The sequence below is a fragment of the Chiloscyllium plagiosum genome, unplaced genomic scaffold, assembly GCF_037043375.1.
Source record: "Chiloscyllium plagiosum isolate Xiang-an unplaced genomic scaffold, Cpla_swu_hap1 HiC_scaffold_46, whole genome shotgun sequence".
NCBI lineage: Eukaryota > Metazoa > Chordata > Chondrichthyes > Orectolobiformes > Hemiscylliidae > Chiloscyllium > Chiloscyllium plagiosum.
In genome coordinates, this window is record NW_028270184.1 from 4,383,690 (window position 1) to 4,406,382 (window position 22,693).

The following is a 22,693-nucleotide window of genomic DNA, read 5'->3' on the forward strand; positions in this document are numbered from 1 at the left end:
TGCCTTTATTCCTGATGAAGGGCTTTTGCCCGAAACGTCGATTTTGCCTGTCCTCGGATGCTGTCTGAATTGCTGTGCTCTTCCAGCACCACTGATCCAGAATCTGGTTTCCAGCATCTGCAGTCATTGTTTTTACCTCAGGGACTGATCACTCTGGCACATGTTGAGGTCAGACATTGAACAGCCTTGTGTAAATTGCACCTCCTGCCATCAATGAGAGTATAACTGCATTGCAGGAGAGTCGACAACTTCACCACTTTAGTGCTATACTGGACACAGAATTAACCTCACGTGATTTCATTGTAAATACCAGTGCTAAAGCAGTCTTCCTTTGTCTTTATGAAAACTTCCACTCTTTTTCTTTGAGGCTTACATTTGAGTTGAAAACTGCATTAACGACAGGACGAACATGAATCTGGAGAGAACAAGTGTGCTCAGAATAGTGTACTCTGGAGGCTCTTAATTTGCCTGGTGAACTGGTTTGCTGTTTGGATTAAATAACTTTCTGAGTTATTTTCATAAACTTGTTAAACCCTGATGGCTTTTACAATAGCACAAGAGTTTTGAGACAAACAATGAGCTACTGGAGAACATTTAACCATGAGAGACTTGTAGAATCCAGACTCGACTTCTTGTGACCCTCCCTTCATTCCTTTGTTTGCCTCTTTATTTTTCATTTGATATCCTTATTATTTAAAATAAGTGAGATTGCCAGGGTTGGATTTATTGCATTCAGTCCAAGGTCTTCATTTGTGGTTCACTTTTACGAATTTGCTCACTTATTCTAAAGGCCAGCCGATAGGGCAAGGCAGATGAGGATCATGCTGCTTTGTGCAGTGCACTCATTTACTTTGTGAGAAGCCTCACTGAGTGCAAACAGGCACCAGAAACTGGAAGGGTAGCACTGCATAGACTCGAGGCAGTCTTTTTCTTTTTGGATTGGTCCTGTCCAGACAGAATCTGCAGCAGCAGGGAAGATGTACAGAAATATTCTCAATTCTAGAAACAAAAACCTTGCTTCTGCACAACACTTTTCACATTCACAGAATGTCCTGAATTGCTGGACAGCCAATGAAGTTTTGTTTTTGCAGTGTTGTCAGTTACTGTCTGGGTTTAATGTCTCACCTGAGAAACGGCCCCTCCAACAGGACAGTGCTGCCTCAGTGCTGTTCTCTCAGTGTCCACCATTCCATTGGCATCAGGTCTTTATAAAAACTAAGGGAAATTAAGGCTAAAGCTAGGAAGACAGAGTATTTACATTGGATTAAGCCTGTGGTTCACATCTTGGTTGAGAAAACCTTCATTTATCTGTCTGTCTCTCGCTCTCTCTCCATGAGTCCTCTATCTAGCAAAGATCTACTTTCCTCTAGAGAGATTCTGCCTAGCTCCCTCAACAGCGCATCTGCTGCTCAAGGTCTCTTTACAACTAGAATCAGAACTGAGACAACCACCAACTGAGTCATTACTGACTGAGTTACTGCCATAGCACACATAACAGTTGGGGCATGTGGAATTTTTCTAAGCACACCAGCCTTAGCTGGTAGTGACTTGAGAGATGCTGAGCTGAAGGAAGGTTCTGTAGTGAAGGAACCAGACACTCACTGTGTTAAACTTATTACCTCTGCCATAAGGAATGGGGGCTTCCCCTGGCAGGTGAAGAGGTCACGTGCAAAGCCCTGGAAATACATTTCTATGTATAAAGTTAAAAATCACACAACACCAGGTTATAGTCCAACAGGTTTAATTGGAAGCACACTAGCTTTTGGAGCGACGCTCCTTCATCAGGTGATTGTGGAGGGCTCGATCGTAACACAGAATTTATAGCAAAAATTTGCAGTATGATGTAACTGAAATTATACATTGAAGAATTGATTGTCTGTTAAGCCTTTCATCTGTTAGAATAAGTGATAGTTTCATTTCTTTCATGTGTAAATCACAAAACCCTTTTTTTTAAAGTTGCATTCTCGGGTTAGCTGTTAACAATGGTGATAGCTAGACAATGTGTTGAAGGTGTTAGCCCCCTGTGTTCTCTGTCTATAACCTGATGTTTAGATTGATTCCAATCTAAAAAGTGAGATAACAGAGTTTTACATAAATTCATACAGTTTTTGAGTAACTTTAATGCAACTTTTAAAAAAAGGGTTTTGTGATTTACACATGAAAGAAATGAAACTATCACTGTATTCTAACAGATGAAAGGCTTAACAGACAATCAATTCTTCAATGTATAATTTCAGTTACATCACACTGCAAATTTTTGCTATAAATTCTGTGGTTATGATCGAGCCCTCCACAATCACCTGATGAAGGAGCGTCGCTCCGAAAGCTAGTGTGCTTCCAATTAAACCTGTTGGACTATAACCTGGTGTTGTGTGATTTTTAACTTTGTACACCCCAGTCGAACACCGGCATCTCTGAATCATTTCTATGTATAGTCAGCACTGCCAAATGCATGTATGATCATTCAATCTAACTGCCAGAAGGATGATAAGCCCCTGTTTGGTGTGGGTTCTTTTATGACCTCCCCATGATGCAGACCTGCACTTTCAGGATAACTGTCCACTTATGTGGTCTCAGACTCAGATAGCCATGTTTAAAAAATGCAAAAACAGGGTGTAGTAGACCCCACAACACGGGTGACATACTGGGAGCCTAAATAGATTAATGCAGTGAAATCGTGCTATTAACTAGCTGTTTCGAGACTTTGCTAAAATGTTTTTAAAAAGTAACTTTTGAACATCATGTATTTTCCAAGAAGCAGGAGAGTTAAATGAAGATGGTAATTTAGCAATCTAAATCCTCACACACTCCTGAAATCGTTGATGTTAGTGGGAACATCATACAGGTCAGTAAATGTATTTCCTGGCTGGAACAGGGGGGAATTTCATGGGCCACATTTGACATTTGGCCTGAATGCTAACAAGACAAAATGCAAAGGCAAGTAATGTTCTGAAAGTAGTTTTTATGCTGCTGGAACATTGCATTATAAATATAGTAACAAATAAATGAGATAGCTGGAAGTAGGGGAGATGTCAGCGAGCTGAGTTATAGAAGATTGTCTTGTTTAATCCGCAACTGTTTTGATTGCTTGGGAATGAAAGAGACTTCTAAGTATCTCAGAAGCAGAAATGATCAAGGAGAACTGGGTTAATTTACGGACAGGATTAAGTGTTGTATCACAGAAACAGGCAAAATGCTTTATAATTAAATGCACAAAGCCACATCTTCTGTACGAGTATCTCACTGACTTGGTTTAATGTAGCACAAAGCTAGATAGAGCCGATTTGATCCCCAATCCACACTAAATTAATTGGTCTTGAATAGGCCGATGTGCACCAGCACTTCTAGCTGAAAATAGAGAAATACATTCTGCATTCCTACTCCTGACCACTTTGCAGGAACTCCTCGAAACTTACTGAAGATGTGAAGTTGTCAGATAAAGTCGAAATGTTGACAAATGAGTGGTTGCTTGGCAGTGGAAAACTGATAAACAGTCTTTCACTGTGTACACTGGACACATGAGTAATGATTACTTGGTTGTGAGATAAGAACCGATGATGAAGCCTGGGTAAAAATGTTCTCCTGATAACGAGTTTTGAGAAGATTTGTAGCTCAGGTTGAGGTTCTGGATGTAGGTTTGCATGCTGAGCTGGAAGGTTTGTTTTCAAATGTTTCGTCACCATACTAGGTAACATCATCAGTGAGCCTCTGAATGAAGCTTCACGGGATGCTCTCTGAAGATGTTACCTAGTATGGTGACGAAACATCTGAAAACGAACCTTCCAGCTCAGCAAGCAAACCTATATGCATGTTTCTCCTGAATTTTATTAGATGTATTGCTCATTATTGTACAGAGATGGTTCCCTCCACAATTGCAACATCTTCTCTGTGCCTGACCCATTAAATGTTAAGACCTTGAATAGTTCGTTCTCAGCCCTCTCTTTTCACCACCTCTGCAAATGTTGTGTCCAACATGTCTTAGAAAGGTGAAAATGCCTATGTCTTAATTCCCACATGTAATGCAAACAATGACATGGAACAGTGGACTGATAGGTCTTCATTGGGCGAGGGAGAAAGAGCAGAGCAGTTGGATTAACTTCAAACAAAAAACTGGCATAGAAACAAGAGGCAAAGTGAGCTCCTCCTGTACTATTTACTTGTAGCTCACAGTAGCATTACAAGGAATGTCTGGAGTAGATTACAATACAATATTTGTCAACAGCTAGAGTACAGTTTTCCTGACACATCCAATGCCTGACTGCTTCAAGACAGTACCTCTCATGAATCCACTTGCATTTAGGACCCAACGTTTGTGGGCCCCAGCAACAAGTGATTGCTGAAGGTGTTTCATTTTGCCGCAGTGTAAAGGACATGAGACTTCTCGAAAATTATGATTATTCATTTGGACTGCTTCAGCTGATCTCTCATTCCCTTCCATTCCATGACAAATTTATCAGAAGCAGACTTATCATTGTGAGTAACAAGAGACCTTCTGTTAAGCTGCTTGGAAGGAAGCTGTTGTAGCCAATTTAACTTGACTGAGGTTTAAGGAAGTTACTGCTTCAAGTTTCGCAAACTTTCCACTTGTTTCAGATGGCATTAACCCCTTCAAGGAACTATCCATCTTTTCCAGACTGAGAACATGACCTGCAGTTTCTGGTTAGGGTCAGCTGTGTCCACATTTGCCAGTTTGATTCTGAGTGCTACTTTGCAGTCTTGCTCTTCACAGAAGAAGGCATCTCAGAACGCCGTACCTGACCAGAGAATTAAAATTCTCAGAGGGTCCAATAAATATGGAATTCCATATCACAGTTCCGCTAAGCCTTCCCACTGAAGCTTTGAGTTTAATCATTCATGGGATGTGATGTCAGTGGCTAGGCTAGTGACCATCCCTCCTTGTCCTTGTGAAGGTGCTGGTGAGCTGCTTTCCGTGTAGTGTAGGGACCCCACAATACTGTTAAAGAGGGAATTCCAGGATTTTGGCCGGGCAACGGTGAAGGACCGGTGATATATTTCTGTCAGGATGGTGAGTGGCCTGGAGGGAAACTTGCTGGAGTTGGTGTTCCCAGGTATCTGCTGTCCCTGTCCTTCTAGATGATAGAAGTTGCATATTTGGAAGGAGACTTACTGAGTTGTGCATTGCATCTTATAGATGGAACATAATACTGCCATTGAGCATTGGTGGTGAAAGGAGTGGATGGTGAAGGTGCTGGATGAAATAGACTGACCATGGTCCTTAAAGCCCCATCAGACATTGAAAAGAATGCTCTTTACCCTTGCTCGTTTTCATTGCCTTGTGAAATTTCCACAAAATTCTCGGCCTCCTCCATATTTTTCTCTCACTTCCTTTCCAGAAAATGTCATGAGTAAAGGTTTTTTCTCTCTGTATGTTCAAAATGCAACAGCTGTCCCTGTTGCAAAAGGGCATGCACATTCATTCCAGTCTGCATTAGCTACATTGGTCTTTTGAAATAGTACTGCTGACTCCAAATGAGAGAAGGCTGGCAGAGTCATTCATCCTATTGGCATCTTTCTCACTTCCCACACCTGAAAGAAATATGACAAGTACAGTAAAATTCAGAAGCTGTTGTTTCAAACACCATCAAGTGCCACACACGCACCCGCCCCCCCCCCCCCCCCCCCACCATTTATCACCAATCCCTGATGGTTTTTGCTTTCCAAGTGGTGAAGAGGAACACCACTACAAACGCTGCCCTTTAATTACTACCATCTTTGCTGCCTCCTGCAAACCATTACAGCTTATCTGGAATCCCTGCTTGACAATCTGTTGAATCAGGACAGAGTCTATTGTGCCTAAAATCTGACAGTGGTCTGTGCATCCTGTGGGAGCTCTCCATTATTTATACAAGAAATCTGTGCCATCTGCTGTGCCCGTCTGAGCTGCGCAGTAAATGAGTAGCGCTTCTGTGGCATCTGCACAGCTTTCCCCCAACCATCTTAATTGTAGTTGAATGTAACTTGTCTGTGGGGTTGCTAAGCAGCAGGACGCAGGGCCAGAGGCAGCATGATTGCCTGTTCCCTTTGTTGTGAGATGCAGATAGTTTCGCAGGCATTCTGGCCACTTCTGATTCAGGAACAATGGCACAGTTTCTTTGTGCTCCTGCCACCCCAGTTCACCCAATTCTCCTGAAAAGGGGACCCTCGTGCAGCCATCAGTCAGCCCATTCTGAAATCGCAGCAAGCAATTGAGTCTGAGCTATTTTGCTGGCAATTATTGACTCCCTGGCTTTACGAATGTGGGAGCCACATTTACTGTAATGGCCATTGCCGTAAAACCATTATCATCTGCTTTAACCCATGCACAAATGCACTTTTCATCACAGATCATTGGACTTATGAAAAAAGTTACATTTTTGATAGGAAACTTGGATTTATCTAGCACCATTCACAACTTTGGTTCCTTGCAAAGTGCTTTTCCACCATTGAAGTAATTTATTGATGTGTTGTAAGAAAGGAATTGCAGCTGCCAGGTTGTGCATAGCAAACCCCCACAGATAACAATCGATTTTATTAATGTTGCTTGAGGGAGCAGTGTTACCTGGGACACTGAGGGGAAGTCTACAGGACTTATACAATTAAAAAATAGGATTAGATTAGATACAGTGTGGAAACAGGCCCTTCGGCCCAACCAGTCCACACTGACCCTCCGAAGAGTAACCCACCCAGACCCATTTCCCTCTGACTAATGCACCTAACACTATGGGCAATTTAGCATGGCCAATTCACCTGACCTGCACATCTTTGAACTGTGGGAGGAAACCGAAGCACCCGGAGGAAACCCACGCAGACACAGGGAGAATGTGCATACTCCACACAGACAGTTGCCTGAGGCTGGAATCGAACCTGGACCCTGGTGCTGTGAGGCAGCAGTGCTAACCACTGAGCCACCATGCCTGGGTAATGTTGTAGAACAGAGAGACCTAGAGGTTCAGGTATATAATTCTTCATGGGTGGCACGGTGGCTCAGTGGTTATAACTGCTTCCTTACAGCGCCATGGACCTAGGTTCAATTCCACCCTTGGGCGGCTGTCCATGTGGAGTTTGCGCATTCTCCCCTTGTCTGTGTGGATTGCCTTTTGGTGCTCTGGTTTCCGCCCACAGTTCAAAGATGTGCAGGTTAGATGATTGGCCGTGTTAAATTGCCCATAGTGTTCAGGGATGTGCAGGCTAGGTGGGTTAGGGTCGGGAGGTGGGACTGTGTGAGATGCTGTTCAGAGGGTCAGTGTGGACTCATTGGGCCAGATGGCTAGCTTCTACACTGTAGGGATTCTATGAATTTCTATGATTCTACATAGATAGCGTTGTTGAGGTGGCATTATTCATGCTTGCCTGCATTACTCACCTTTGTTTTTAGGGGTTGGAACGTTATGTTGAGATTGCACAGGATATCGGTGAGGCCTCTTCTGGAGTACTGTGTCCAATTCTGGTGGCTGTGCTACAGGAAGGATATTAAATGAAGGTCTTTTGCCCGAAATGTCGATTTTCTGATGAAGGGCTTTTGCCCGAAACGTTAATTTTCCTGCTCCTCGGATGCTGCCTGACCTGCTGTGCTTTTCCAGCACCACTCTAATCTTGACTCTAGCCTCCAGCATCTGCAGTACCCAATTCTGCCTATAGGAAGGATATTGTTAATTTTGAAGATGGTTCAAAAGAGGTTAACCAGGATGTTGCTGGGAATAGAGGTTGAGTTATAAGGAGAGGCTGGATACGCAGGAACTTTTTTCACTGGAGTATAGGAGGTTGAGGGGTGACCTTATAGAGGTTTATATAATCATGAGGGGTATAGACTAGGTGAATGATGTGTCTTTTCCCAAGGATAGGGGATTTCAAGACTCAGAGGCATATTTTTAAGGTGAGAGGAGAATAATTTAAAGAAAGACACAGGCAGAATTTCTTTTTAAGCAAAGAGTGATTCATGTGTGGAATGAAACTTCTAGAAAAGGAAGGGGATGCGGGTACAGTTAAAATGTTTAAAAGACATTTGAGTAAGTACATAGAATAAGAAAAGTTTGGAGGGATATGGGCCAGGCGCAGGCAGGTGGGACTAGTTTAGTTTGGGATTATGGTCAGCGTGGACGGGTTGGACCAAAGGGTATGCTGTATGACTCTATAACTGCTCTTCTTCAAAATAGTGGGGTGGGATCTTTGTCACCCATCCAAATGTCGGTGCCTATGGCAGTGCAGCACTCCCTCCATGCTGCATTAGAAGTGTCATTCTGCAAGATACACTTCAGTCAGTTTGTGACTTGAACCCACCAGTTTCTTGACTCAGAAATGAGGCTGTCACTAACCAAGGCCCAAGTGAAACCCCTAAACTGGAACAGCAGAAAGATTCTCAGTTCTGGTAACAAACTGGAGATCCCGAGAATGAAGCAGCATCTACGCAGATGTTGGTAGAAGAGCAGATTGAGCTCAGCCAGGATGCTCTCTTATTGAATAACCTGTCAGCATTCACTGTGTAACCACACAGGTGGAGAATGCTGACTGGAGGCTGAGATACTGGGCTTGTGAAACTGCACCCCACCATGAGAAAAAAGCAAGGCAGCTGGAAAAGTTCTTTTCTAAAACTGGAAGCACTAATATATTTTCCAGAACAGGTTTTACATATGGAAAATTGACTCTGATATCCTGCCAGTGTGTGACATGTGAAGCATGAGCACAATGGCCTTTGTATTTAACAGTTATAATTACCATTGAAATTCAATATGTCTATAATTACAACTGAATTTCTGTAAATGGCAATTATACATTAGAGGAACACAATGTCCACCAATTTTCACCCATCAATTTTAACAGTAATAAAATCTGACAACCGCCAAGCTGAAGCATATCATAAGTCTCCTTCACTGTAAAACACTGACAGCAATATGAGGCAGTTTAGTTTGCAGCAACTAATAAAACTCTCAGAGGCATGGCAATGTGGTTTAATTACCTCTGGCATTACTGCAGCAAATAAAGATTGCGGGCGGAACGGAAATTAAGCACAGTAAAGATAGTCATGTTGCAGAATTTATTTCACTGGATGCGTTTCCAAAGTGTGTTCCTCAAGGTGAGGAGTGACATGCAGTTACCCGTGTTATACTTGTGTTCCAGTGCTACTTTCCTCCCCACAGTTGCCTTGAAACCTACCTTTTTCTGTCACTAAATCAAATAGAGTTGATGACAATGTGACACACTCCCCATTCATGCATAACATCAGTATTGATTAGATCAAAGTAAATCTGCCTCTGCACTGCTCCCTCAACCACCTGCAGAGTAGATAAAGCATTGATTAGGTACAATGCAAAGCTCTCTCTACACTGTGCCCATCAAACACTCCCCGGAGAGGGATAGCACAGGGTTAGATACAGATTAAAGCACCCTCTACACTTCAGGATATCAACTAAATTGATCTGAGCAATCTATCTAGTAGTTCAGTTTCACATCCACAGCTCAGTGTGATAAAGGTCAAAGGAAGGTTACACCTGCGATCCTGGGTCAATACTGCATTCTACATTCATTCTGCATTCATCTATACTGGTCTGAAGCTGGGTGTGGCGAGCATTGCTGCAATAATGGGATTCCTGAGCCAAAAGTGAAAAATGTCTCTTGCCCACTGGTCGGCAGTTAAAAACTGAACATATAATTAGGACAGACTATGATAGCAGGCAAAAAGTAACATATTCTGGGGAGAGAGAAAGAGAATTGGTAAAAATAGATAAAACTATTGAAAACAGAGGAAGCAGAGAGTAATGGTATGATCTGAGGTGTGTGATTTATATTTATGTATGTCATTTAATTTGGTATTTTGAACTTTGAACTTTGAATGGTATAGGTATTTTCCATGGATCTGAAGGGGTTTAATAATTAACTTGAAGGTGTTTCTGTAGCCATGGTGATTCTTTGAAAAAGCAGCCTGAGAGAGAGAGTTTGTGGAGGCTAATATGAATCTTTTTACATTGGGAGGTATTTATAACACATTAAATCATTGTACATTAGTTTGTTAGTTTTAGAAGGTCATGGATTTTTTTTTCCCCCTTTTGTTAAGGGGAAACACCCATAGCTTAGAAGTGCTGCAGTTGGAATAGTGGATAGGCAGCAGATGACATTTAATCTGGAGATGTGTGAGATGTTATATTTTTGTGGGAAGATCATGGAGACAAAGTCTAAACTAAAGGGTGCTTACTCTATTGCAGTATTAGCACTATGTGTAGTTGTGCATTAACCATTAAAAGTTGCACGACAGCTTAAAATAGCAGTTAATAAATCAGTATCCTGTGCTTTATTAGGGACACAGAGCACAAGAACATGTTGAATCTAACTGTTAATATAAAATACACTATTCCAGCCTTAGCTGGAATATTGTTTAAAGTTCTGGGTGCCACATTATAGAAAGGATGTGAACATATTGGAGAGAGAGCAGGAGAGGTTTATAAGAATGGTTCTAGGAATGAGAAACTTCAGTTATGAAGTTAAAAATCACACAATACCAGTTTATAGTCCAACAGGTTTAATCCAGTCCAGTCCAACACTGGCACCTCCAAACTTCAGTTCTGAAAACAGATTGGCAAGGTTGGGTCTCATCCGAAGAGAATGCTGAGAGGAGATCAGATAACAAAATTCAAAATCATGTGGAGGCTAGACAGCAGAAATAGGGAGAAAATGTTCTCATTCCTGATCCTTTCAGGAATGGGAGGCATGGACTAAAAGTAATTCATAAAATAAGCAAAAGTTACGTGAGGAAAATCTTTTCACGCGGCAAATGATTCAGGTCTGGAATGCACCCTGTAGTGAAAAATTTTGGTGGAGGCAAATTCAATTGAGAAAGTTGAAAGAGAATTAGATTTGAAAAGGAAGAACGTGCAGGGCTACTGGAAGAAAGTGGAGAGTGGCACTTGGTGAATTGTTCAATTGAAGAGGCAATGCAGACAGAATGGGCAGAATGGCCTCCTGTGTTGGAAGAACTCAGCAGCGCTTTAATTCTATTAATCTGAGAGTTACATGCAGCACAGAAACAAGTGTTCGGTCCAGCATTTCACACAAAGCTCCTTAACAATCTTCTCCATCTCACCCAATCAGCATTTCCTTCTGTCCTTTCCTTCCCTCATGTGTTTACCCAGCTTCCCGAACACCTTTGCTATTTGTCTCGATCATTCATTGTGGTAGCGAGTTCCACATGCTTCCCCCACTCTCTGGGGAATGCTTCTCTTGAATTCCTGATTGAATTTATTAGTGGCTAGCTATCATATTCACGTAGTTTTGAAGTCGAGTGGAACCAGCCCCCCCCCCTGCATTCAATGCTCCTGAATGCAATCTCCTTCATAAAGCAGTGTCTGGCGTGGCCCACATCTCATTAAAGGTCGAGTCCGACCCAGCCAAAACCTTGGCACAGCTGAAATATCTAATGTTTCATTTGAGACAAAGGCGCATTAGTGAGCAAATCCTACACCCCCTCAGCACAGTGGCTGAGGTATTAATGGCTGCTGCGAGTTGGCTGGTGCACTCACATTACATTTCATTCCTCATATTGCAGACAGCTGCGAAATGTCAGGCATCATGCTGGAGTTTGAGGTGATCTTTGGGTAGGATTAACATTGTGTACTGAACAACTGGCATAGGAAGCTGCTCTCTTCCTTTACTTCATTTGATTTGCAGCAAATGAAATGGAAGATTAAAAACAACTTGAAAAAGAATATCTTTTCTCATTAAGACTCTTTATTTTTCTCTTGCTTAATTCCTTCCCCCACATTTATCCGGTTATTTTCTACTTTAGGCACTGGTCAATCATTTGACACGCAATCTCTCCATTCCAATTATGTTATATTCTGTACAGCAAAACGAATTGTACATATTGCCCCAAAATATTACCCTATTAATTTTGCACAGAATTCAATCTGGCCACATTTCTGTTATTCTTGCCTAACCACAAAAGCACGTCGGTTCTTCCGTCCTAAAGATACGATTTAATGATAATTCCTTAAATCAGGCTTCTCAAAGTGCCGGTCCGCAGGCCAGAGTTTTGGGATTGTGAGTTTGGAGGTTATTGTGGAGCTCTGACCGAGCGAGCAGCTGGGAGAAGATGACTTTAAATCGTTGCTTTTCTTTCCAACTGTGCACTAATTCGACCTCAAGTTCTGCTCCTTCAGAAGTAAAAAGAACAGACCTTAAAAAGCCATGAAATTTCCTCACAACCCTTTCTGTTCCACATCCTGTGTGTTCACAGGATACCCCTGTTGTGAAACTTGGAAGGGTTCAGAAAAGATTTACCAGGATGTTGCTGGAGTTGAAGGGTTTGAACTATAGGGAGAAGCTGAATAGGCTGGGGCTATTTTCCTTGGAGTATCATAAGCTGAGGGGTGATCCTATGGAAGTTTGTAAAATTAGGAGGGGCATTGATAGGGCGGCTAACCAAGGACTTTACCGAGGAAAGGCTCAGCAGGTCTGGCAGCATCCATGAAGAGAAGTCAGAATTAATGATTTGGGTCTGAGGAAGGGTCACTTGACCTGAAACGTTAACTCTGATTTCTCTTCACAGATGCTGCCAGACCTGCTGAGCCTTTCCAGCAACTTCTGTTTTTGTTTCTGATTTACAGCATCCGCAGTTGTTTCCGTCTTTTCCCTAGGGCAGGGGAGTCCTAGAGGGCATAGAGGGCCAAGATTTAAAAGAGATCTAAGTGACAATGTTTTCACACAGAGGGTGGTGTGTGTATAGAATGAGCTGCCAGGCAAATTGGTGGAGGCTGGTACAATTACAACATTTAAAAGGCATCCGGATGGGTAGATGAATAGGAAGGGTTTAGAGGGATATGGACTAAATGCTGGCAAATGGAACTAGATTAATTTAGGATATCTGGTCAGCATGAAGGAGTTGGACCAAAGGCTCTGTTTCTGTGTTATACACCTCTATGACTCTACCCAACTCCTTCAGGCTAGGTGTGAAACTAGAGGCCTGTGGGAGAGAACCTGATAAATATACCTCCTTGACAAAAGTCTGGGTGAGTTACCCTAATATCTCCTATGAGGCTTCCCATCAGTTTTAATCTGGTTAACCTGCTGCAAAGTACCTTAGTATGTTTTATGATGTTAATGATGCTGTAAAGACGCAAACTGTTGTTGTCAACAAACCAAATGAGCTGACAAATAAAGCTATCTGTATGAAAGAAGATAATTCAATATGTTTATGTCTAGCAGGGTGTTGAGATTACTCAGGTCTCTCAGATATTGTGTCCCCCCACCCCCCACCCCCCCCACCCCCCCCCCCCCCCCGCCCCCACTTCCCACTTCTCTGTTTATTGCCCATCCTTTGAACTGAGTGTCTCACTCAGCCATTTCAGAGGCAGTTAAGAGTTATCTACAGTGCTGTGGGTTTGCAGTCGTATGTAGGTCAGACCAAGTAAGGATGGTAGAGTTCCTTCCCTAAAGGACATTAGTGAACCATTTATAATAGTTTCATGGCCACCATCACTGAGACTAAATTTATTTTCCACATTTTAATTATTTATTCATTGAATTTAAATTCCACCAGATTCGTGATGGAATTTGAATCCATATCCCCCAAAACATTCATCTGGACCTTTGGATTACAAGTCAAGTGATATTTAATTCCTTAACACAAGTAAAGATATTCCTTGAACCACACTCCCTCTAATGCTTTGAAGCTTGAGTTTCTCTGAGCCTTTCTCACAGCTTGCCCTCTAGTAGACTGGTTGGTCTTCTCTGCATTTTTTAAAAAATTTAACATTTATTTTTAATCAACCTGTTCAGAGATGTTATTCCACACCTCTGGAGCAGGTGGGACTGGAGCACCCAGTGGAAACCCATGCCAACACAGGAAGAATATGCAAACTCAACATGGACAATCACCCAAGGGTGGAATCAAACCCTGGTCCCTGACACTGTGAGGCAGCAGTGCTAACCACCGAGCCACCATGCTTCTCCATCTGCCTTTAGGATGTGGCAGTCATGGTAAGTGTGGTGATTATAACAAGGTCAGCCCGGTGGACATAATAGAATATGAGTTCCCTGATTAGGGTTCAATCAGGGAGCCCTGGCTAACAGATAAAAAGAGGCATGTCAGACATTCTGACATGCTGAGAGCTGGCTCTGAGGGAGCTGGACCAGTGTCAAGGACTCTCCACGTGTACATAAAGGGTGACTTGATGACTGGATACAGGCCTCTGTGGAGTTATTTCAATCAGAACTCTCAGGAGGACATAGGCAAATTGGCAGACAGGGCAAAAACGTCTGGCAGATGAAATTCAGTGAAACCAAAAATCTGGCAAGAGAAAGCTAGCCAAATGTAACCACCTGCAAATTGCCATAAAGACCCACCTGGTTCACTAATATTCTTTAGTGAAGGAAATCTGCCATCCTTACCTGTCTACTGTGTGTGTGACTTCAGATCCTGTTGGCAATGTGCTTGTCTCTTTAGTGCTATCTGGAAATTTAAGGATGGGCAATAAGTGCTGACCCAGACTATGAATGAATGAAACAAAAGTGATGTGATTCATTTTGGGGAGGAATAATGTGTAGGGGTAGCATTAAATCAAAGATGCAACTCTAATAGGGTGTCAGAGCAGAGGGATCTGGGAATGTGCAGTATAAACCAGTGAAAGTGACAGTACAAGGTTGAGAAAGCTATTGGTAAATTGTACGGAATCCTGGGCTTTTGAAAGAAACATTGATACAATAAACTGCATTTCAGGAAGGATGTGAAGACCTTACTGCAGATGAGATTTACAAGACTGGCTGGAGGGAGGAGGGAGTTCAGTTACTTAGGGAGATTGGAGAAACCGGAAATCAAAAACAGAAATTGCTGGAAATGCTCAGCAGATCTGGCAGCATCTGTGGAGAGAAATCAGAGTTAATGTTTCTGGTTCAAAAGTTGCTGACAGACCTGCTGAGCTTTTCCAGCAGTTTCTGTTTTTGTTTCTGATTTACAGTATCCATAGTCCTTTTGGTTTTTATTGGGGTTGTTCGCTTGGGAAGGAGAAGGTTCAGAGAAAATTTGGTCTGGATAGTGTAGACAGGGAGAAAGTGTTTCCACTCTGGGGAGGATCCAGAATGAGAGGACAGAAATCAGTCAATTGGCAAAAGTAGCAATGGAAATATGCAGATAAACTTTCTTCACAGAGTGAGTGATTTCGGTGCGGATTGTACTGTCTGAGCATCTCAGGTTCCTTTGAGGCTGTAACAAGGGAGTAAGACAAACGTGCAGGGTCACGGAGAGAAGGCGAGAGAATGGAATGAGGCGAATTGCTCATTCAGAGAGCCAGGGCAGACATGCTGGGCCGAATGGCCTCCTGAACTGTCACCAATCTGTAAGGTGATTGGCAAAAGATGCACTGGTGACATGAAGGGTACCCTTTGTACACAGTGCAGGGTAGAGATGGGCTGCCTGAGAACATGGTCAAGGCAGATTGTAACTGGGAATTTCAAAAGAGGATTAAAAACTTATCTGAAGAGACGTGACTTGTAGGGCTACAGGGAAAGGGGAATGAGACTATCTGAGTTCCTCTTGCAGGGAGTTGGAACAGATGTAAAGGGCTGAATAGCCTTGTTACTATGCAGTAATCATCCTTTAGTTGTGTGAATGTGGATCACGGAGTGGCATCTTTAAAATGAAGAAACTTGAATGTTCCCAAGATGAGGAAGCTGAGATTGACACCATCCAACCTGGAAAGCATTGGAGATACATCCAGGGCCCCAAACAATTCGCCCTGGTGAGACAGAGGTTCACCTGCCTCTCCTCCAACCTAGTTTACTGTATCCGGTGCTCCCGATGTGGTCTGCTCTAGATTGGGAGATCAAATGTAAACTCAGGGCACATTTCGCTGAGCATCTAAGCCGGGCCTGCAAGGGCTGACCTGATCTCCCAGGCACTGCCCAATTTAATTCCCCTTCCCACTCCCTTTCCAACATGACCATCCTCGACCTCCTCCATTGCCATGATGAATCAGATTGCAAATTGGAGAAACAGCACCTCATCTTCTGCCTGCGCAGCCTACAATCTGGAGGAGTCAATACTGAGTTCTCTAATTTCAAATTCCCTCCCTTCCCATTCCCCAACTCCCTTCCCAGCCCCAACCCCTCCCTTCCATCCCTCTGATCAACCCTTCCTTCCAGCTATCACCAGATTCATTCCTCCCATCGACCAACCAGGCCGTACCCTCTATCCATGTTCACCTAACCCCACTTCACCACCCTGTCCCTCTCCCCACCCAAAACCCTCCCTCAACACCCCCCCCTGCCCTTTATCTGCAGCTCCCCCAAGACCCACCCCCAGTCCTGAAGAAGGGTTACACCTGAAACATTGACTTCACCTCCTGATGCTGCCTGGCTTGCTGTGTTCCTCCAGCCTCCTGCTTGTCTATTGGGTGATTACGAGGCAGCAGTAACTCTCTGGTGACTCAAAATACCTATCTCCCCAACTATGAATTGCAGGTGATATTGCAAAATCGCCTGCATTAATGTAATGCTTACAATGTTGTTCCAAGGCTTTTTACAGGAGCTTTATCAGAGGTAAATCTGCACCAAAATGGAAGGAGATGCTAAGAGACAAGCTAAGATGCTTTATTGTTTAGTTTCCAGACAAAGGAGGGAAAGATGACATGTAGGGGGAGTACAGAATTTAGGCCCTAGCCAGTCACCAATGGGTGAACAAAGGATTATATTACACTTCAGCACGGTGGCTCAGTGGTTAGCACTGTTGCCTTTCAGCCTGTCTGTGTGTAATGTTTGCACATTCTCCCTCTGTCTGTGTGGGTTTCCTCCAGGTGCTCCGGTTTCCTCCCACAATCCAAAGCTGTGCAAGTCAGGTGAATTGGCCATGCTAAATTGCCCATAGTGTTAGGTGCGTTAGTCAGGGGTAAATAAAGGTAGGGGAATTTGTTTGGGTGGGTTTCTCTTCGGAGGGGCGGTGTGGACTTGTTGGGCCGAAGGGCCTGTTTCCACACTGTAGAGAATCTAATCTAAAAAAAAGACTTTTGCTCTTCTGATCCATATTCATAAAGAAGTTGATTAAAGGCAGCAAGCCTTCATTCGGCTCCGAAACACATAACCGTTCTCAGACAGAAAACACCATGGTTCAGTTTGTCAGGATTGAAAAGAGCCTGAGTCCCATTGGTAACATTGCTCTGTGGTATGCAGGCCCTTCAATACTGAAACAGCGGTGCCCCACAGAGTTATTTTACAAACAGACACCATCGTCTTAAACTACTGCTGAGAGACACAGAGCCCCGTCTAATTGCCATATTGTTTGCTGAGGTTATCTCTGTGGCTGCTGCCTGAGACTGGTGCTTCGTTCATCTATTGCATTGCTGCAGGTCACTGCACACAGCAAGTGCTTGTGTCAGACAAACAGGCACAGCGTGCAAATTAGATTGTAATGCACCTTGGTATACACTGAAAGCAATCATTTTTTCCATCTCTTTATTTTCCTCTTTCGTTTTTTGTTCTTGCCCAGTTCTGCCCCTGCCCCCTCCCTGCCAGCCATTCTCTTCTGTACACAGCGACACACGTTGGGCAAAGTTCCACCAGCTAACTTTCGTTTTGAGCGTCAACACAATGTTCCAGCACATGCACCATCACAACTCAGCCATATCCTGTATGTGATGGAGATTTCAGCACAGAAATCGAGGCAGACATTCATGATATCGTCACTGAAGGAGCCGGGCCCTAAGAATTCTTTCACAAGCAGACAGCACCATCTTAACAAGGTCATGGTGAACCTTTTTGAGACACTTGTTCGACCTCAGTTGGAGTAATGTGAACAATTCTGAATCCACAGCAAAGGAAAGATATGAACGTACATGAGAGTGCAGGAGAGATGTACAAAAATGGTTCCAGGCATGAGGAGAGATTGGAGAAGTTGGGAAAGATAGATAGAAATATATTGTTACTTGTATTTGTGAACATAAAGTTAATTTGTATCAGTCACCATAAAAACAGCGGCATTTAATTATATAACATTTAAAAATTATATATAAAATGAGACCAAGTTGAGACAAATGTCATTCCACGACCTCTTGGTTTCACAAACCAGCTACTGCCAAAGAGTAGGTCATGTCCAAAAGCCATGGACTGGGGACCTCTTGAAACTGCCAAAAAGTGAGGGCCTGACAAATTCACCAAGGACCGGGCCCTGTCTAAACCGCTGAGGACCAGGTTTTGTCGAAACTGCCGAGGACTGGGGCCTGTTGAAACTGTAGAGGACAGGGGCCCTCCAAAACTGCCAAGGACCCAGGGCTGTCCAATGGAAATTGATGCAACCCAGCTGCAGAAAGAACAAAAGATGAATTTGGTACGAAAGGTGAAATTTAGAAATAATAATAATAAGTAACAATTTTAAAAGGGTGCAGCCGGTAAACTGAAAGGGAGTGGATGAACCAGGAGCCCAAACACTACCTAACTCGCCATCTCTGCCACCTTGCTCACCCAAAACAAGGTAAGTGAAGATCTGATGGAAGTTTTCAAGCACGTGAGAGGTCTGGATAGAGTATATTGGGAGAAACTGTTCCCTCACATAAAAGGATCAAGAATGAGAGGTCAGAGATTTAAAGTGACTTGCAAACTTTACAAATTTGACGTGAGGAAAAGAAATTTTGCCCCACAAATGGTTCAGCTCTGGAATGCACTGACTGGAAGTGTGGGGAGACAGAGTCATTTCAAGAGGGCAATGGATGAATATTTGAATAGAACTAACTGTAAGGGTATGATGTTCATTGGGGAGCCAGTGCCCACACAATAACCTCCTGGTGATATTTGCTGTGAGAGAAGCTCTCTGTGCCCCTGGCCTCTCCTGGCCCACAGCTGAGCACTTACCAAAAAGGACCGGGAAGTTATAATTTATTTTTCTGTCTTTCTATACTATGTTTTAGTTTATGCATTTTGAGACGTCAGTGGAGATTGGCGACACTATACAACACTTTTCACTGTATTTTGTAACAAAAATACATGTGACAGTAAATAAATCAGATCAAATCTATAAGCTTTGTAACACTGACATGATTCTGAACACTGTCAGAAGTGCTGTCTTCCTGATCAGACTGAAAATCCAGCTTCCATCTGCTCTCACTCATGACGAGAAAGATTCCCTGGCCACTATTGGATGAAAAGCAGGGACAGTTGTCCTGGGGTAATATTTATCCCTCACCCAATGTCAGGGTCATTACCTGAGTGCTGTGCATGGGAGCTTCCTGATTGAAAGTTGGCTGCTGTGTTTCCTACACGATGACACTGTAAAATATAACTAAATGTACAGCACTTTGGAAAGGCACCAGTTGTAAATTATATTTTTCCAACTTACATCCAATATCTATACACAGATCTCAGCAGACCCTGGATAGCAATTAGGAATTAGAGCCCTGACAAATCTTTCCCTTTCTGTTGTAATCCCAAAGGACAGTTACCTTAATCTTGAATGGAGGGAGTCGAGTCGAGGGTGATAGGCAGTTAGAGAGGACAGGGGGAATTTAATGCTTACCAAAGGCTTTAGTGAGACCCAGGCAAACTCAATCAAGGATTAAATTTCACAAATACTTGTGAACGCTTCACAGATAGTTTACACTCACACACAAACACACACACACACATTCACTCATATGATACAGAACTGGTTCGAAGGTAGAACACAGAGGGTGGTGGTGATGGAGGGTTGTTTTTCAGACTGGAGGCCTGTGACCATTGGAGTGCCACAAGGATCGGTACTGGGTCCACTACTTTTCGTCATTTATATAAATGATTTGGATGTGAGCATAAGAAGTATGGTTAGTAAGTTTGCAGATAACACCAAAATTGGACAGCGAAGAAGATTACTTCAGATTACAATGGGATCTTGATCAGATGGGCCAATGGGCTGAGGAGTGGCAGATGGAGTTTAATTCAGATAAATGCGAGGTGCTCCATTTTGGGAAAGCAAATCTTAGCAGGACTTATACACTTAATGGTAAGGTCTTAAGGAGTGTTGCTGAGCAAAACGACCTTGGAGTGCAGGTTCATAGCTCCTTGAAAGTAGAGTCACAGGTAGGTAGGTAGTGAAGAAGGCATTTGGTATGCTTTCCTTTATTGGTCAGAGCATTGAATACAGGAGTTGGGAGGTTATGTTGCAGCTGTAGAGGATATTGGTGAGACCACGTTTGGAATAGTGCATGCTATTCTGGTCTCCTTCCTATCCGAAGGATGTTGTGAAACTTGAAAGGGTTCAGAAAAGATTTACAAGGATGTTGCCAGGGTTGGAGGATTTGAGCTATAGGGAGAGGCTGAACAGGCTGGGGCTGTTTTCCCTGGAGCATTGGAGGTTGAGGGGTGATCTTATAGGTGTTAATAAAATCATGAGGGGTATGGATAGGATAAATAGACAAGGTCATTTCCCTGTGGTGTGGGAGTCCAGAATGAGAGGGCATAGGTTTAGGGTGAGAGGGGAAAGGTATAAAGAGACTTAAGGGGCAATGTTTTACACAGAGGGGAGTACGTGTATGGAATGAGCTGCCAGAGGAAGTGGTGGAGGCTGGTACGATTGCAACATTTAAAAGGCATCCGGATGGGTATATGAATAGGAAGGGTTTGGAGGGATATGGGCCAGGTGCTGGCAAGTGGGACTGGATTAGGTTAGGAAATCTGTTTGGCATGGACTAGTTTCTCTCTCTCTCTCTCTCACACACACACACACACACACACACACACACACACACACACACACACACACACACACACACACACACACACACACACACACACACACACACACACACACACACACACACACACACACACACACACCTTAAGTTAATGTTATTGAATGATTTTCACCCACAGGCCAGTATGGCAGGAAAATTGCACGTCATATTTCCAGTCTGTATAAACATTGCACTCACCGGTCTATGGATGCTGTACAAGCTGAAGAACTGGCAAATGGTGTTGAAACTGTAAATCTGAGTTGAAATTTGTGTAAAACGTACCACTGCTTTTGAACCTTGAATGTAAAGCCTAAGTTGACCACTGTGCCACCTTGAACTAACTCTGGTACATTATCACACAGATGGAACTTATCAACATCCTGCATCCCAAAACTTAGGGCACCTGGAATATCTTTGCAGTTCTGCCTTTTTGATGTGAGGAAAATATCAGGGCACAGACTGCGACCTGCAGCCATGTCTGATCTTGGTCTCATCTGTCAGCCAGCAGAGATGAGAAGTTTTATTGATGAAAAGCAGTAGACAGCTTGAAATGAATCGTCTGATCTCTAACTGGCAGGATTAGGGACAGTTGGATTTGTTATTTGATTGCATTGTTAATCTTTTATAAATCTTTTCGATTTTTTTTTTAGTTTCTGGCAAAGGGAAGCACAAGGACCTTCTTCTATATAGATTGAAGTCTTTACAGAGATTGTATTTTCCTTGTTTTCAATTTTCCCACTCTCCCAAGGAGAGTGTGGATACCCTGGATACCCTCCAAACATGTCTCCAATATGTGGTGAACCTGCACAGCCAGGGGACGTACAGAACCAGAGTACACGGTCTTGTCTTTGTCTGATACTAACCAATCAGTAATCGCTAATGGGCCAGTGGGCAGCTGCAAGGCACGACAGGATTATCAGCAGCAACGGTGCCTTCACGAAACCCTCCAAATCCATAGACAAGAAAAACCCTCCCATAGCAATGCCCTCTTCCAAGCCAACTTGCCCAGCATTGAGGGGCCAATTCTTGGGTGAGACATATCATTCAATTGCCTGACACCAGACTACACAGCAAGAGATTTACAGGAGGATAGTAGAAACCTGTGGACCATCCTGTAAGTGTCCCTCGGGAGGACAGGCATCTCTGCTGAGTCCTGAGTGACCCTGGCTTGGGACTGAGCCAAATGGAGAACGCTCATTCAGGAAGGCACCAAACACATTGAGTGGTTTCATCAGGAAGGTGAGGTTGAGGCATTGGAGGGAAGCACATGGACCTCCAAACACCTCATCTACCTGATCCATCTGTGGCAGAGTCCACGGGTCATGTATTGGCTTACCAGCCGTGCCAGACCCGTCAAGCCAGAGTGGAGACAAGCCACTCTCAATCCCGATGTGGAGTGGTGAAGAGGGAGAGGAGTGGATAACCTTCTCATTATGAGCTGTAAGGTCGTGAGTTCAAGCTCCATTTCAATATGTCTGAGCAAAATAATCTCGAGGGGATGCTTCAGCAGAGAATGGAAGGATGTCTGCCTATGTTTTGGATTATGTATTCTTCTGCCTTCTCTTCCAGAAACAGACAATCCCAAAGCACTACTGTAAAGAGAAGGCAGTGCTCCCTGGCGGGCATGTCCTAAGTTTAATAGTAGATTTGCAAAGCTGTGCTGCCCACAGTGCAGTTCTTTTTCTGTCCTTCTAATGGAGTGTTCTAGATGGCGTACCTTGGGAGGGGTAAGTGGTTTGGAAGATCCAAGATTTCCATCTATGACTCAGACACATGCATAACTAGACCCTGGTTTCCCATGTGTACTACCTGAGCAGTAAGTTGAAAGGGACTGCACTGGTTAGGAGGTAAACATTGTAGCTCAACCCTGGCACGCTAACTGAATATTAATCAGTGCTTTAAGAAAATGATCAAAACTTTTCTTTGACCTCTCTCAAAGGCACAGGCTTTTGTTTTCCTAGCACCAGTTTTAGAATTCTAAACTGCAAATGAGACTTGAACAATATTGCTGTATATCA

At 43.3% G+C, this 22,693-nt stretch overlaps 1 protein-coding gene across 5 annotated transcripts in view; it reads left to right on the forward strand.

Annotated features, from left to right (window-relative positions):
* The window catches only part of LOC122543809 (uncharacterized), a 953,710-nt gene that overhangs the window by 830,419 nt on the left and 100,598 nt on the right, over positions 1-22,693 (forward strand). The window lies entirely within an intron of this gene.